Here is a 17,407-nt window from a genome sequence, read left to right as displayed (position 1 = left end):
ATTGCTCTAAATACTCAAATAATGACTATTGTATTGCTTGCTAGATTTCTCACTAGCATCTTCTATTGTTTCTACAACAATTGACCTCAGCCAACTAGGCCAGAGGTTGATGTCTTAAAGGCTTGGTAAGGGAAGTGATAACGCTCCATTTTAAAGGCATTTTATTAAAACTATGTTGGTGCCTAAATGTACATTACCACTAATTCGTAAACTAAGGTGGTTGAAAACAAGGATAAGCTTGCTAACCATGTCGCCCATGAATTACAAGTTAGAGAAGCAACTAGTTCTCATATTATAACAACGGTTGCAAACATTAATAGCAAGACGGTATTTCAAAAAAAAAAAAAAACTCACTTTGCATAGACATTCAGTATAGGGCCTTAAGTTTAATATCCTTCTGTATATTGTTAGCCAATTACAACCACAACTTATGAGCGACACTGGTCGAAGGTAACTATCTCTGCTCCTCAGAAGGATAGTGTTGTTTCATACATTGGATGTAGTGGCTGTGGTTAGCACTGTGAAAGTCCTGAGGCTGCTAAGTTCAAGTGTGAATACTGCTTTGCAACTTGTGTTGCACAGCTTAGGTACTTTTTTCTTCCTTGTCTGTCCTCATATTATCAACTCGATCAGGTACTTTTTGCTTCAATTTCTTTCCTTATACTAATACATGCTAATAATATGTAGGGTGAATTTTTCATTTTTTGCATCATATGCCACTGGTAGTATTCGACTGGTTGCATATGTAAAACAACTTTTGAACTTAACATCAGCTGAAATCCTACAAAAAATGGTACTAATATATTTAGACATCCATTGCTATATACTTTGTTTTACTTTTATAGATTGAGTTAAGATTATTCAATGTCTTTAGTTACCTAATACACAATGGTTTGCATTTACAGGCATAATGGCCTTTGTTTGCTGCAATCCAAACTTTTGACAATCAAAGCCAGTTAAAATTCAGCTTGGGATAACAAGAGCAATCAAAAGGATAGGCTACCTCAAATGGATTATCAAAGCCATTATTGAGGAATGAGTTAATTGTTGCTTAGACGTTGGGCTTCTAATAGGAACACAATGCTTCAGATAGGCTTAGCTTATCATTTTGGTTGTGTTCTTGTTGGACACCTTGTGGATCATAACTTAATTCAGTTAGCCTAATTCAAAAATTTCTATGTATAAAAACTTATATTTTATAGTGTTGGATCTATACTACATTTGTTTGCCACTTGAACTGAACTTCTTTTGTGGCTTTTGATGTAATATTCTACTTGCACTGTAGTACAGCTACTATCTTTACCAACCATAAACCATTTGCTGTCTTTTGGATAGGGTTGACCTATTTCTAATCTCCTATGTTACTGCCTTTTGTTAAGTATGGTCAATGCTAACAATGTAGCAAATTCAGGGCATTCTAAAATCCCTTTCTCAACTAAAAATATGCATGGTGATTTAACTAATACTTAGTTAATTAAAAGAACTAGGTTGTACATAATCACCTGCTTAGCAAAATGCCACCAAAAATGCTACTTGGCAGCTAAATATACAAGCTCATCAAGCTCACAATAGAGTAATACCAAAGCACATGCAACATAAATAACCCACCCTTAACAATACCAAGCTACGGTGGTTGATTAGCCACTATGGAAAAACTTTAAATCTTGAACAGAAAGCAAATTGAAGACCTTACCAATACAAGAGAAGATGTCAAAGACATTGCTCATAAAAATTGTGAATAACATATCGAGTTAAATTGAGATTTTTGAAAGTACTCAATTTGATTGCCAATCTTGAGGGTTTAATTACAAGTTGTAGAGTTACAAACCATGATTTAACAAAAGGCAACAAAATTTAGTCATACGCCATCTCTCCAAGATTTAAATTAGTTTAATTATAGTGGACGTACAATAGGCTATGAAAAATTGATTTTTTAAACGTGGTTAATATAAGATTAACATAAATACCAACCTGTAATTTCATGATTCCATTTGTACATACAGAACAAACTTAAAAACATAATGAGCTATTGTAACAATGCTATAAATAAACTTCACATAACCAAATCACTGATGCCAAAAGTTCATTTCATTTCATAGATTGAAGAAAATGATTCCATTACATAACTAAACCTAGTAAGCAACATTATCACAACATTTCTAAAACAAACAACTACCATGTGCCTAACTAAGCCAACAAAACCATATTAGTAATAAAGCTAATCCATTTACAAAAGTTGTTGGCTTTGAAAACTACCTTACACAACTAATTATTGTTGGGTTTTGCGGTGTCCGACACCGCATGGAAACAAAACCCGATAACCGGATCGCATGCATAATAATTACAACATAAATAAAAGCATGCAAATAAACAAAACACGAACACATAAAGAGAAGAGAGAGAAAGAAACTCACCCTCAACGCGTGCTTTGCTCACTCAATGAGCTCGGACTTGAAAGCTTCAAGCTCCGCAAGTGCAAAACTTTCGACGGTTCACACCCTCGCTCACCGAACCGGAACCGGTCCCTACCTCATAGCTTAGACAGGGCTAGACTAAAAATAACTTAGAGTTTACGAACAAAGGTTTTCTCGCTTTTGGAGATCTCTTAGAGTTCACCAACTCAAGTGAAGTTCCCAATACCCAATGATGGGTATTTATAGGGAAATTTCACCAAAATTTCCCATCATCTTTCAATGTGGGATAGTTAGTAAAATGCTAAAAGAATGATTTAATTTAATTCTAAATTAAATTAAATATCCATGCAATAAATAAACGTCAAGTGGCACAAGAACAAGGAGGGTAGGTGGGAGGACCATGAAAACTTGGGGACCAAGGTTGGATGCCCGCCCACTACACACAAGCTGGTAGTAGCATCCTTGGGTAACAAGGCGTGATGTGATGGCAGCTTGGTGCACCAAGGCTGTGCTCTCCGTTGGGCTTAACGCAAGGCCTGGCTGGCAGTCAGCCTTGCTGTGCGGCACAGCCAGCCCATGCACAGGCAAGCATTGCGCGTTGGGCCTCGTGTTGGGCGGCCTTGCTGCTTCTATACGGGTTGCTGCTAGGCTTTGCCGCAAGGCTTGGCTAGCAGCCAGCCTTGCTGGGCTCTATGGCAAGCCCATGCATAGGCCATCTTTGTGCGCTTGGCCTTATGCTGGGTGGTTTGGCAGGCCGCATGGCCTAGCATGCTAGCTAGGCCTTATGATGAGACCACCATCCAGCATGCACAAGGCCAGCTAGCATGCTGCGCAAAGTGGTGCGGTTGGTGTCTTCGGCATGTGTTCTTGTCCTAGGCCTTGTCCCACCATTAAGACTTCATACTAGGCATCCGCCCCCAAATCAATATGCCTGTAACTAATTTTATCATTTAGTCAACTACTAGAATTGACTTGACGCTTTACGCTCGACTTCAACGCTCTAAGCTTGGAATCCGACGTCTTAATTCATAAAATCTCTATCGAATCATTTATCCTTCGGATTAATTGTCGCCTTAGTTCAGTTACACGATTGGGTGTGACCCGAAGGGTTCAATCAAGAGCAAGCTATAATATTGATTATACATTTATTTATTACTGATCGGAAGCGGCATCTAGCGAGGCATTCCGATCACTTAACCTTACTGAATAATTAGATTTCCTAATTAATTTCAAACCCTCTATCGGAATAATACACTTGTTTGAAGGAATCCATTCCTTTCAATATACCACTTGTCCGAAAGGACAAGTGTGCTGATTGTGTATAGCCTATTTCCTATGTCACTTAATGTCTCTTCATGAACTATAAGGTAAGATTCATCGTCATCCTTACTACGTTCAGAAATGTTTCTTGATTTTCGAGTTCGACTGTTAATAAGCAGATGATTTCTAAAACCCATCTGAGCACGACCATGCATTTTTACAGTCTCGCTCTTCGAGAGGCATTGTAAACAACAAAGACATGTTCCAAGTCTTTCATTGTTAAGCTTCCTTTACTAAGAGGCCCTAGCCGCTCGAATGTTGCCTTAATAATCCCCTTGTATGATAGACGTTTGACAACATCAAAACGGAGTAGTACTCAAACATGAGAATTTACAATACTCATGGTTGAGGAAAGAGGTTCCGATAGCCATAATGACTAATATACTTATGACAATTGTTAAATCTCTTAAAGTATTCTCATAGGCTGATCCGGCATAGTTCCAAACCAATACTTGTGCAAATGATTTATGACATTCTTGTCCTTGTAGCACAAGAAACGGTGCGATAAATCATACTACACACTAATCTTATGTGGTCATTAGTCGTCCACCTTTCAAATGACCTCGATTAGGGATAATTTCGATATCATATTCAACGTTCACTTAATAGGTGTTTCTTTATCCAAGACATTGTCTTGATACCCTATTTTGAATATTCTCAAATCAAATGGACTCATTATTTAATTCTAAACCACAATTAAATAGAAATGGAATAATAATTTACAGAAAAATTAAATTAATCCATAATTGAATGGTTTAACTTAGTGTTTTACATTAAGATCTCCACAACTTAATTAAAACACACAAATAGGGAAATCAAAGCCAATCTCCAATATGCTTGATTCCCATTGCCTCAACGTGCTTGTTGTGTTTCACTTGAGGCAAAGGTTTAGTGAGTGGATTGGCTACATTGTTGTTCATTCCAATCTGGCAAATTTTGATTTCACCCTCGGACTTCCATTCCCTTATCACGTGAAATCGCCTCATGACATGTTTGACTTTTTTTATGCTCCCTTGGCTCTCTGGCCTGAGCAATAGCCCCACTATTATCACAATAGAGGTCTATTTTTCCCTTTATTGAGAGGACACCACCAAGTTCACCAACGAACTTACGAATCCAAACTGCCTCCTTAGCTGCTTTTGAAGCTGCCAAGTATTCGAGTTCAATTGTAGAGTCTACAGTCGTGCTTTTCTTAGCACTCTTCCAATTGAACGCTCCTCCATTAAGAAAGAACACGTATCCTGATTGCAACTTAAAGTCATCTTTGTCAATCTGGAAGCTTGCGTCGGTATAACCTTCAACAACGTAATCCTTACTCCCACCATAGACCAGAAATTTATCCTTGTTCCTTTTATGGTACTTTAGGATATTCTTGGCCGCAGTCTAATGCGCCTCTCCTGGGTCTGATTGGTATCGGCTCGTAGCACTCAAGGCATACATTACATCTAGCCTTGTACATATCATGGCGTACATGATCGATCCAATAAGCGAAGCATATGGAATCTTACTCATTCTCTCTTGCTCATCAGGTGTCTTTGGACACTGTTTCTTGCTGAGATTTATGCCATGAGACATGGGTAGGTGGCCTCTCTTGGTTTCCACCATATTGAATCGTGCCAATACCTTATCAATATAAGTACTTTGGCTTAATCTAATTATCCTCTTAGATCTATCCCTATAGATCTTGATGCCCAATATGTACTGTGCCTCTCCTAAGTCCTTCATTAAAAAACACTTTCCAAGCCAAGTCTTTATAAACTCTAACATTGGAATGTTGTTTCCAATGAGCAATGTGTCGTCGACATATAGGACAAGGAATGCGATGTCACTCTCACTGACCTTCTTGTAAACACAAGACTCATCTGGATTCTTGATAAAACCAATCTTGCCAATGGCTTCATCGAATCGCAGCCTCCAACTTCTGCTTGCCTGCTTTAATCCATAATTGGATTTCTTAAGCTTGCACACCTTCACAACATTATTTGGATCTACAAAACCTTTCGGCTATGTCATGTATACAGTTTCTTCCGAAATCCCATTAAGGAAGGCAGTTTTGAAGTCCATTTGTCATATCTTATAATCACAATATGCGGCAATTGCTAGGATAATCCGGACGGATTTAAGCATGGCGTCTGGCGAAAAAATTTCATCATAATCAACCCCGTGAATTTGCCTATAACCTTTTGCCACCTGTCTAGCTTTGTATACATATACCACTCCATCTTTGTCGGTTTTCAACTTGAAAATCCATTTGCAACCAATAGGTGTGTAACCTTTGGGAAAATCAACCAAGTCCTAGACTTGGTTTTCAAACATGGAGTCCATCTCGGATTTCACGTATTCTTGCCATTTTGCATAGTCGGGACTCGTCATAGCTTGTTTGTATGTCGCTTGCTCATCTTCATCTATAACTAAGATGTCTTGGTTCTCGATTAAGACAATACCGAGGTATCTGTCTGGTTGAGATCTTGGCCTTTGCGACCTACGTAGGGTAATAGATTGAGCATTTGCTTTGTCATTTTGACTTTGAACATTGTCTGTTTGACTCTGACCATTTTCAACAGTTGCTTCCAAAGCACTTTGATTGTCAGTTTTGTCAGGTTGACTTTGTTGCTCATCTTCTCGAACATCATCAAATTCGATTTTCCTCCTACTTGTCATTTTGGAAAGATGCTCCTTTTCCAAAAAGACACCATCTCGAGCAAAAAATACTTTGTTCTTAGATTGGTTGTAGAAGTTATACCCCTTTGTTTCTTTTGGATATCCCACAAAGAAACAATTGTCAGATTTTGGTGCAAGCTTGTAAGACATGAGTCTTTTGACATATGCTTCGCAACCCCAAATCTTACGAAAAGACAACTGTGGAGGTTTCTTAGTGCATAATTCATATGGAGTCTATTCGACAGCTTTTTACGGAGCGCGGTTCAGTGTAAGTGTCGCGATTAGAAGTGCATGTCCCCAAAAAGAGATAGGAAGATCACTAAGTTCCATCATTGATCGAACCATGTCTAACAGAGTTCAATTTCTCCTCTCGGACACTCCATTCCATTGTGGAGTTCTAGGAGGTGTCAATTCTGAGTGAATACCATGTTCTTTCAAATGGTCGTCGAATTTGTAGCTCAAATACTCGCCACCTCGATCCGATCGTAGGGTTTTGATTTTCTTGCCAAGCTGATTTTCCACTTTACTCTGAAATTCTTTGAATTTCTAAAAGGAATTATATTTGTGCGACATAAGGTAGACATAGCCATATCTACTATAGTCGTCCGTGAATGTGATAAAATAGCGATAACCATTTCTTGCGGTTGTGCTCATTGGTCCACATACATCCATGTGTATAAGACCTAATAAGTCACTAGCCCTTTCTCCTAACTTAGAGAATGGCTGGTTTATCATCTATCCAAGTAGACATCCTTCGCAGTTTTCAAATGACTCTAAGTGGAATGAATCAAGAATCCCTTCATGAAGAAGCTTCTTGATGCGTTTGATGTTAATGTGGCCAAGACGACAATGCCACAAGTAAGTTTGATTCGACTCGGTGGTCTTAGCTCTTTTGGTGGTATCATTAACATTATATACCTATGTGTTTAGTGAAAGCATATAAAGACCATTTTCTGAATGTGCCGTACCATATAAAACATTATGAAGATAAAATGATAAAACTATTGTCTTTTATCCAAAATTCAAAAACCTTGGCGTCCAACCCCAAAATTGAAATAATGTTTTTTGGTAATGTTTGGAACATGATAACAATCTTCAAGTTCTAAAACAAACCCAGAGGGCGACAAACTAAGTGTTCCAATGGATACGACCGCAATCCTTGCTCCATTGCCGACTTGGAGTTCCCTTCGCCCTTCATTAGCCTTCTACTTTTCCTTAGTCCCTGAGCATTGGAACAAAGGTGTGAGCCACATTCGATGTCTAATACCCATGAAGCTTTGCTAGTAAATTTAAGGTCTATAACATATATACCTGATCCAGAAGTAACGGTGCCGTTCTTCTTATCCTCCTTGAACTTGAGGTAGTCCCGTTTTAGTGTCCCTTCTTCTTACAATAGAAACATTCGAAATCGGATTTAGAAGACGCTACCTTCTTTTCTTTGTTGCTCTTGGTAGCTTTTGTCTTGGTCGGAGAGGTCTTCTTACCCTTCCCCCTATATCCCTTGTTCTTGCCCGAGCGCTTGAATGGCTTTCCCTACTAGAAAATGAGCATATCATGCTTCCCCTCATCTTTGAGCATTTGCTCAGCTTGCTTCAATGAAGCTCAGTGAGGGTTTTCTCCATGCTTGGCATACTAGCATCTTGAACTAATCATAGCCTTTGTGTAGCGAATGGAGAATAATGTCAATTTCCATCTCGTTCGAGTACCCAACATCAAGCCTTTCCATGTTCTCAGATAATCCGATCATTTTAAGTACATGTGGGCTGACGGGCTCTCCTTTCTTGAGCTTGCTCTCAAGGATCTGCCTGTGGGTCTCAAACCGCTCAGTTCAGGCCTGCTCTTGGAACATGTTCTGAAGTTCATAAATGATCTCAAAATCCGTCTCCTTCTCAAAGAAGGTCTTTTGGAGATCTAGAGACATTGTGGCCAACATGATGCACTTGACATCCTAATTGGCAGCGTGCCATCGGTTTAGGGCAGCCTGCGTGACCTCCTCATTAGGAGCGTCGGGCATTTCCTTATCAAGGGAGTATTCCTTTTGTTCTTGCATGAGAACTATACGCAGGTTCCTTTGCCAATCAAGGAAGTTTAGCCCACTCAATTTCTCCTTATTGAGAATTGAGCATAATGAAAATTGGTTGTTGTTGGTGTTAGTTGCAGACATTTTTGTACAAACAAAAGAATTTGCAATCATTCATAAAACCTATAAGAAATAAATTTAAAGCAAACATGCAAATTTTCAATCTTATTAACCGTTTTATCCACACATTTATAATTGTCCCTTTTAGGCGAGAATAAAACGATTCCAAGACCCAAAAAATCAAAAAGTGATTAAGCATACTTTAGCTTGTCTCAATACATAATATTTTAAGGTAAGTGTAGGGTTTCGTAGTGACCCACACTACGCGGAATGAAACCCGCCAAGACCCGCCCCCATAATAAATGCAATTAACAAGCAAAACATAATTAAATACAAGAAAGGATAAAAGATTACACCTTTGACGCGTGCTTCGCTCAACTATGAGCTCTTACTTGAACCCCGAAAACACGAGGTCTCGAACGGGATCGTACCCTCGAACCCGACCCGAGCATCCTAAGCCTCGAAGGTTAGTCTAGGCCCGGACAAATAAAACTATGAGTTTTACGAATCAAGGTTTACTCAAATCAAGAGTTGCATTTTAATTCCACTCAAGGTTGTTCTTTCCCAAATACCCAAACTTTGGTATTTATAGGGAAATGAACCCTTGATCTTCATTTCCCAACCAATGTAGGAGAATGAATAATTTTGATGATTAATTTAATTCCAAAATAAATTAATAATCAAATCAATCACAATGCAACAAGTGTCAAGGGGAGAGAGAGAGTTAGGTGAGGACCAAAGGCTTGGGGGGGACCATTGCCTTGATCCCCAAGCCATTGCTCCAAGCAATGGCCCCCTCATCCAAAACCGACATAGTAGGGATTCTGGGCTGGCAGCCAGCTAGGCATGCCAGCTAGTGCTGCTAGCTAGCACCAGCCAACAAGCCCCGTATCACCCCAGCCAGCATATGCGTGCTGTGCTGGGCGATGCTTGTGCTGCTGTTGCGTGCTAGTGCTAGTGCTAGGCGCTGCTAGCTGCTAGCGCTGGCCCTTGCCTCTCTCGCCATTGCACACGCACACGCAGACCCTCGCACTCCCAGCATGCGTGTTGCTAGCGAGCCACGTATGCTGGGCATCGCCTCGCCAGCCACAAGCACAAGCATGCGAAGCTTGGTGCTGTGATGCTGTGATGGCCTGTATACACATGCACTGAACGAGGCTCGTGCTTCTTCTGCGATGCCCTCCACGCACACGCACACACGCACTAGCCTAGCCATGCGATAGTGTTGTGCTTGTGCGAGGGGCCTGCGATGGTGCCTAGCACCCAGGCACGCATATGCGCAGCCATGCTGTTGCGATGGTGCGATAGGCTAAGGCACAAGCACACGCACACACGCACAGGCCTAGCCATGAGATGGTGTTGTGCTTGTGATGCGATGGTGCCTAGGCTTGCGCCTAGCCATGCTAGGTGCATGTTAGCTCGAGTTAGCCTACCGTTCACATGGCTAGGCCACTATGATACTACGGCTACGCTCGAACTTGTTGCTTGTGATTTTGCGACGCTCGGTCTCAACGCCCTAGGCTCGATATCCGATGTCTTTATTCGTGAAACTCCGGCGACTCATGAACTCCTTCGGATTAATTCGTCGTCTCGGATCGGTTGTTCGATTGGGTTCAACTTGAAGGGTTCAGTTAAGATTAAGCTATAATATTAATTATACCTTAATATTATTGATCGGAAGCGGCCACCACCTAGGCATTCCGATCACTTGACCTTACTGAAGAATTAGCTCTGTAATAATTCTGAACCCTCTATCAGAATAATACACTTGTTGGAAGGACACCATTCCTTTTAGTAAGCACTCCAATTGCTAATAGTTCTAAGCTATTCTTGGTTCAATGAAACGTCGCATGTAATGCTTTCTTGACGTTTATCTCCATTGCCACGACATCTAAAGACTCCTAACTGATATCGTTGAGTTTAACCAAAACTAACGCGTATACCTAGCATACCTTACGTCCCTAGGAAAATAGTAATGCCTTGCTTTGGCATAGCCTGTTACTATTCTCATTAGTTCGGTAAGTGTCATTTTAGAATGGTAAATTTTAACTCAATTTTATAGGGACTTAGGGTTTCTGTGTTGGTTGATTTAAGTGAACTAAAATAATCATTTAACATTCGAAATCCTAAACATGCATCTAATATCGCAATTATATAAGAAAAAAATATATAGGGCATAAATAGAGATGCATTTGGCAACTAGCATGACCCCTTGAAACTTGAATCTTCAAATCTTCAAGGGTCTTCATTGCATCTTCTTGGCTTCATCTTCTTAGAAACACCTTCTTCGAGAGACCACCACCAATTATGCAACTACAAGAAAAGCTAGGACTAATCTAAATAATTTAAGTACAAAAATACTTAACGGCACACAGTCCGTATTTAGATTTACAAATATACAAAACGGAACGCAGTCCGTATTTACTATCCTAGTTGGGCCCCACTAGTTGCCATTTTGTAAAACCAGCATTAGAATATCTATTCCATTCATCCATTCACTTCTAAAGTGAATGGCCCATGCATTTTACAAATAATTCAAGCAACAATCCAAAACGAGGGCAAAATAGTAACTAACTTAGGTGGTTAATCCAATTAACGCGCCTAATTAAAATTAGTCAAAGTAATTATCCGATTATGTGAATTAGCGCAATAATAATAGCTTAAAACGATTAATGAAGCTCCCACTAAATTCCACATCCAACTTAATTAAAATTAATCCAATTAAAATTAATTAAGCCGGTTCACTTAAAATTTTGCCAAATAATTTTGCAAGGGTCAGAAAAGCCGAGGCCTAGCCTTGTTTTAATTAAAAAACACAAAATTGCAAAATCTGATGCCAACTGCCTAGCCTCGAGCCAAAAGGCCTAAGGGGGGTGGCTAGGCACCAAGCATGGCTCGCAAGGCCAGCCTCAGGCACGTGGACTATGCAGTAAGGCTGCCTTGGCGCGCGCCACTGCTAGCCACAACAGTTGCCCAGCAGCGCCAGGCCTTGCGGCATGTTGCGAGTGCTCGCCACCAGCCCAGCAGCACTTGCTAGGTGTTCCCGTGGGCATCCTAGCAGCTTCCGCTGTTGCCTGCAAGGCGCGCAGTCACCCGCCCAGCCTACTAGCCCTCCCCGCACACATTCACGCTCACAGCCACACGCATACTCCCTGGCACACACTCGCACATGCCTTGGCTAGGCAGCAACATGTAGGCTACGACAAGTAGCCTTGCTAGCCGAGCCTAGGTGCTCGAAGCATCGGCTTCAATTTTGCGATTGTTGTGCTTCCGGATTTTAATCCGAATTTTTTGTGTGACATAAAAATTAATTCTAAATTGATTTTAGAACTAATATTGAGCAATATTGAAAATGAAACAAGTCCAACTTAATTAAATTCAATTTAGTGTACAAACCAAAATTAATTCAAGAACTATTCTTTAAATTATTTTTGGCTCAACTTGATGCTACAAAAATTGAGGGCTATTCTCACAATTATTTAACCAACATAAATTAATAATGAGATTTGACAAAATAGTTGAATAAATAATCAATCATCTAATGAAATAATTTATCCAACATTTACTTATGCACATTTGAATATTGTAACCTTCCAATATGAAGAACAATAATATTTCAAGCACAAGTATGAACATTTAAGATTTTAATCAACTTTCAAAATGATTAAAACCAAAATTAGTTCATTATGGATTTTAGCAAGTTAAGATCCAACCAAATAAACAATTAAAGATTGAATCTTTAACACTTTAGGGGCTTCAAAAATGCATATTCACCATAAACATTCACAATCCAAGCAATTAAATTGCAAAAATGTGAAATTACAAGTTTATGTGAAATTAAGAGCCCACCAAATTAAGCACCAATTATGACTTTATAAACATGCTTAATAAGGATTAAAATGGCAGGAGATTAATGGTATAATCAAACACATAATCCGACAATTGCATGCCATAATTAATCAAGGTTTAAAGATTTAAATTTTTTCGTCAAAAACAAAAAACCCTTCGAAAACCACTTTTTGGGTGGATTTTGGCTTCTGGAAGGCCATTTTCATGATGATGCCTTATTGAGTTCAACTCAAGTACTTTTTGCCAACCCAAAACTTTGGTATTTATAGGGAAGGGAGCCTTGAGTTCCCATTCCCCATCAATGTGGGTGAAATGCATTTTTCCAAATTTATTTTAATCGAAAAACAAATTAAAATGCAAAATGAATCAACAAGTGTCAAGTGGAAAATGGTGAGCAAGAGTAGGTAAGGACCATTTAACCGGGGGAGGGGGGGGGGGACCAAAATCCCCTTGCTCCCCAAGCAATCCCCAAAACCGGTCCCCTCTACAAACCGTACAGCTGTCCCTCATGCTTGGCTGGCTTGCACCTGCCTTGGCTGCCAAGGCTGCCCAGCTGGCGTCTAGCACCAAGGCTGGGATTACTGGCCAGCCTGCCTTCGCATACGCGCAGCAAGCAAGCCACGCATGCATTGCGGGTTGTTGTTGCTGCGATGCGTTGCGAGTGTGTTAGCGATGTGCGAGGCCCAACTGCTGCTGCTTGGTGCTGTTATGCTAGCAAGCACGCATAGCCACAGCACACACACGCATGGCACGCAGCTTGCGATGCTTGTGCTGTGCGATGTGCGAGTGCTGGGCAATACTAGGCACGCTAGCACGCATGCGGTTTGGGACCTCGCCTAGCCTAGCACTCGTATGGCTAGGCCAATGCGATGCCATGGCTTGGATCGTACTTGTCGTTTGCTTGATTCTACGTCTCGTCGAATTCTAAATTCGACTTGACTTGTGACGCTCGGTTTCGACACTCTAAGCTCGATATCCGACGTCTTTGTTCGTAATACTCTAATAACTCATCTAATCCTTCGGATTGATTCGTCGTCTCGGATCGGTTATTCTATTGGGGTGCGACCCGAAGGGTTCAGTCAAGATTAAGCTGTAATATTAATTACCCATTAATATTACTGATCGGAAGCGGCCTCCACCTAGGCCTTCCGATCACTTGACCTCACTGAAGAATTAGTTTTCTAATAATTCTGAACCCTCTATTGGAATAATACACTTGTTGGAAGGACACCATTCCTTTGAAGTGGTGTGGGTGGTGTCTTCGGCACGTGTTCTTGTCCTAGGGCTTGTCCCACCATCGTGATACATTAAGACCTCACACTAGGCATTGACCCCAGATCAATATGTCGTTTAACTAATTTCATCATTTAGTCAACTCCTAGAATTGACTTGACGCTTTACGCTCGGCTTCAATATCTAAGCTTGGAATCCGACGTCTTAGTTTGTAAAATCTCTATCGACTCATTAATCCTTTGGATTAATTCGTCGTCTTGGTTCGGTTACACGTTTGGGTGTGACCCAAAGGGTTTAGTCAAGAGGAAGATGTTACATTGATTATACATTAATATTACTGATCGGAAGCGGCCTCCAACTAGGCATTCCAGTCACTTGACCTCACCGAATAATTGGCTTTCCTAATTAATTCCGAACCCTCTATCGGAATAATACACTTGTTCGAAGGACACCATTCCTTTCAATTATAAACAAAACCAACCTAATTTGAGATAGATGTTCCATACATACCAGAATTCTCATCTTATTCAGGAGTTGATAACGATAAAGAACCCCATTACTGGTATTGCTAGGGTTAGGGCTAGACTCCTCTTTTGTTTCCTCTATTTCTTCTTTCTGCTCTTCTTCTTCCTCCTCTTCTGCATTATCCTTCTCACTAGCAGAACTTGAGTTACTCTCATCAGAACTAGGGCTGTAATCATCATCACCATCATAATTCTCATATTCTGATGCAGATTGTGGACTAGGAACACGTACACTGTTATTCCTTGTCTTTTTCAAAACTTTTTCTTCCTCATCCCTTTCTCTGTTTCTCTTCAATATATCACTCACGCGCACCATCTGACTACGCACCTCTCCCATTTCATTTTCCAAATCTTCCTTCTGAGTATCCAACTTAGTTAGTCGTCCCTCCAGCCTAGCTAAATGGCTTTCTAGCCTCTCAATGTTGGTTTTTTCTTAGTTGAGTGGTAGAGGAACACCAGATGAACAAGCGGATTTCTTTGACGATGAGGCACCATGGCTATATTGTAGGAGTATTTTCGGAGTATTACAAGAAAATTAGAAGGAGAAAAAAAATACCAAATCAATTCCAAGGAAGAAGAAAAACCTTGATTGAGATATAAAGCGTATATTGTTTCTATAAAGAAAGCACTTGAGTTTTCTCTTGGACTTTGAAGTCGAAGCCGTCACATTAACTGCTTTGCAGATACATCAGCTCTGCATAGGGAAGCCAATGTTCACTTTAGCCAAGAAAGAAATTTCGCTTGAGTTATTACATTGGGTAATACTTGATGTACAAGTATTTGTTTTCTAAAATAGGAACATCACTATACAATTTGTTCTCCCTCAATTAAGGTGTCAAAATACCCAATTCTGATTTCAACTGGTGTGAACAAAATAACGCTAGCATTTTAATTCCAGTTAAATACCGCAATTCCTTAATCAGTAACTTCCGTGAGTTCATTTAAAAAAATTTTAAACATAAATCACATCTAATGTCAATTTGTACATTTACCATTACATTTAATTTTAAAATTTAAAAGGTTACTTCATTATCCTTTGAATAATGTGTTCGTGTAATTTACCTTGGGAAAAAGTAATGGATTAAAATTTAACATTTTGCCCCAAAATCATTACATTATAATATTTTTAATCAAAAAAGGTCACTACATTTTTTCCCACAAAATAAAAAAATCAAAAGATGATCGTTATGGCCTAAATAGTATCATAATCTAAAATCTTTTATAATGTCCCATGTAAAGATATTATACGTAAAAAACAATAAACCTCAAAACGTAGCTTCACAACGCTTCAATCCACCCCGAAAAGCCTACCAATACATAACAAATGAAAACCCTACGAGACTCGACCAACTTATTATATGACCACAATTTTATTTTATTTTTTTTAAAAAAGGAGTTAGCACTACACTTTTTTTTTTTTTTTTTCGTACAGTATTAAAAATATCGCTTCATTATAATTTTGGTTAGTGTCTACATGTATTTATGATTAGCTTCTAATTAATTTTCACTGATTTCTTAGTAAAGTAAATCTGCTCCTAAAATACTAATGTTTCGGATGAAAACAATCGAATCTCGGAAGATCCTTTTATCTTGAGGGAACTTGGTCTCGGTCCGAACGACGCAGGAGCCGAGGGTTTCCTGCACAACAAATACACGTAAACTAGCCTCGGGGGGGACGCCGAGGAAGGCCCCTCCGATGCTTAAGTCAGTATATTAGAGAGAGAAAGCTGTGCAAGAGTTTAGTTGCTTGAGGCTTTATTGTCTTTGTCTTACCAAGAATTGACCAAATTGTTGGCTTTTATACCTTGGCTAATGAAGGAGGCGAATTGGGCCCGGAAGTCAGTTGGGCTGGGCCAAGCTGATTGGGCCGTTGACTGACCTTGACATGGCTTTGAGGATGTTTGATTTTTGACTTTAGCACATTTGGAGAGTTGAACCTTAACCTTGGGCTTTTAATTGGATCATTCAGTGACCAGGCCCAATTGGACTAAATTGGACCCAAACAACTTGCCCCCCAGACCCGATTTGGAAGGATGACGGGTCGGGTTTGATTTAATCAGAAAAGGAGGGAAGTGAATGATTTGTTAATCCAAAAATGTGAATTTGAACCGTAATTAACCCATGATTAATGAGATAACAACAGTTAATGTGGATAATTGCGGAAGTTGGACGGGTAGTGGGCGATTTAACTGCAAGGTCGTGTGTTTAACGGCTACTTAGTGGGGTGCTTGAGAGAAATTGAAACGCAGACTCCTTGAATTCCCATTTCTGGAGATATAAATAGAGGCGCGTCTTCTCTCCCCACTCACTCATCAACACAAACCCAGAATTCTCAAGAACGCTCAAGAGCCCGCATCAAAACTTCGCAAATTCCCCGAGCATTAAGCTTAGAAGCTGAGACCTGTCACTACCAATTCGTAAATCGGCGGCTTTTGCTTCAGATCAAGGTAAATTCCTTTGATTTTATTTCATTTTTCCTCGACTTTGCACTCTTTCCCCTTTTTTCGACTTTTTCCTTCGAAATTCGTCGATGGTGAGGGGAGTTAGAGGTGGAGCCCGTGCTCCAAGAAGAGCAAGGCTAATCCCCGATCCCAGGGACAGGATTGGGACCTGGAATGGACGAAGGACAGAGTCTGACCCTGCTGAAGGGGTTAGGGCGACTCCCATTTCTTCGGCTCCTCCTCAGAGGGCTGAGGGGGTGAGAGCTTCAGGACGGGATGATGAAGTTCCCGCTGTCCTTTGGGATATCCTCCCAGGGTTTTCAGAGTGGGAGGATGCCGAAGTAGCTTCGGCCATGATAAAGAACCGTCCCTACTCATGGTGGGTAGAGAACGCCGATCAATATCGATTTGCTGAGCAAATTGAGTTGCACTACGGCATTTTTGAAGCTGATGGATATTGGTGCCGAATGCCCTCAGCATCCGATAGAATCCATCGTCCACCCCCGGGGTATGTGGGGGTGTACACGAGACAGCTTCAGTATGGGCTGAGGTTCCCTTTGGACGTATTCGTCCGAGACTTGCTGATCCATTACAACATTTCCCTGTGCCAGCTGACCCCCACCAGCATCCGAAGGGTAATGACGTACTTATGGGTCTGCAAATTCTTCAGATACGTGCCGAACCTGCACTGCTTCAGAAAGCTCCATCGGCTAGTGCCAAATATTCAGAGTGGGCACGGAAGCCATGGTTCTGGGTGGTATCGGATTGAGTCTCGGCCCCGTTCCTAACCATGTGGCCGAACGACTCTTCAGACAAGGACTGGAG

Source organism: Chenopodium quinoa, unplaced genomic scaffold (assembly GCF_001683475.1).
Source record: "Chenopodium quinoa cultivar QQ74 unplaced genomic scaffold, ASM168347v1, whole genome shotgun sequence".
Lineage (NCBI taxonomy): Eukaryota > Viridiplantae > Streptophyta > Magnoliopsida > Caryophyllales > Amaranthaceae > Chenopodium > Chenopodium quinoa.
This window is presented reverse-complemented; position numbering follows the sequence as displayed.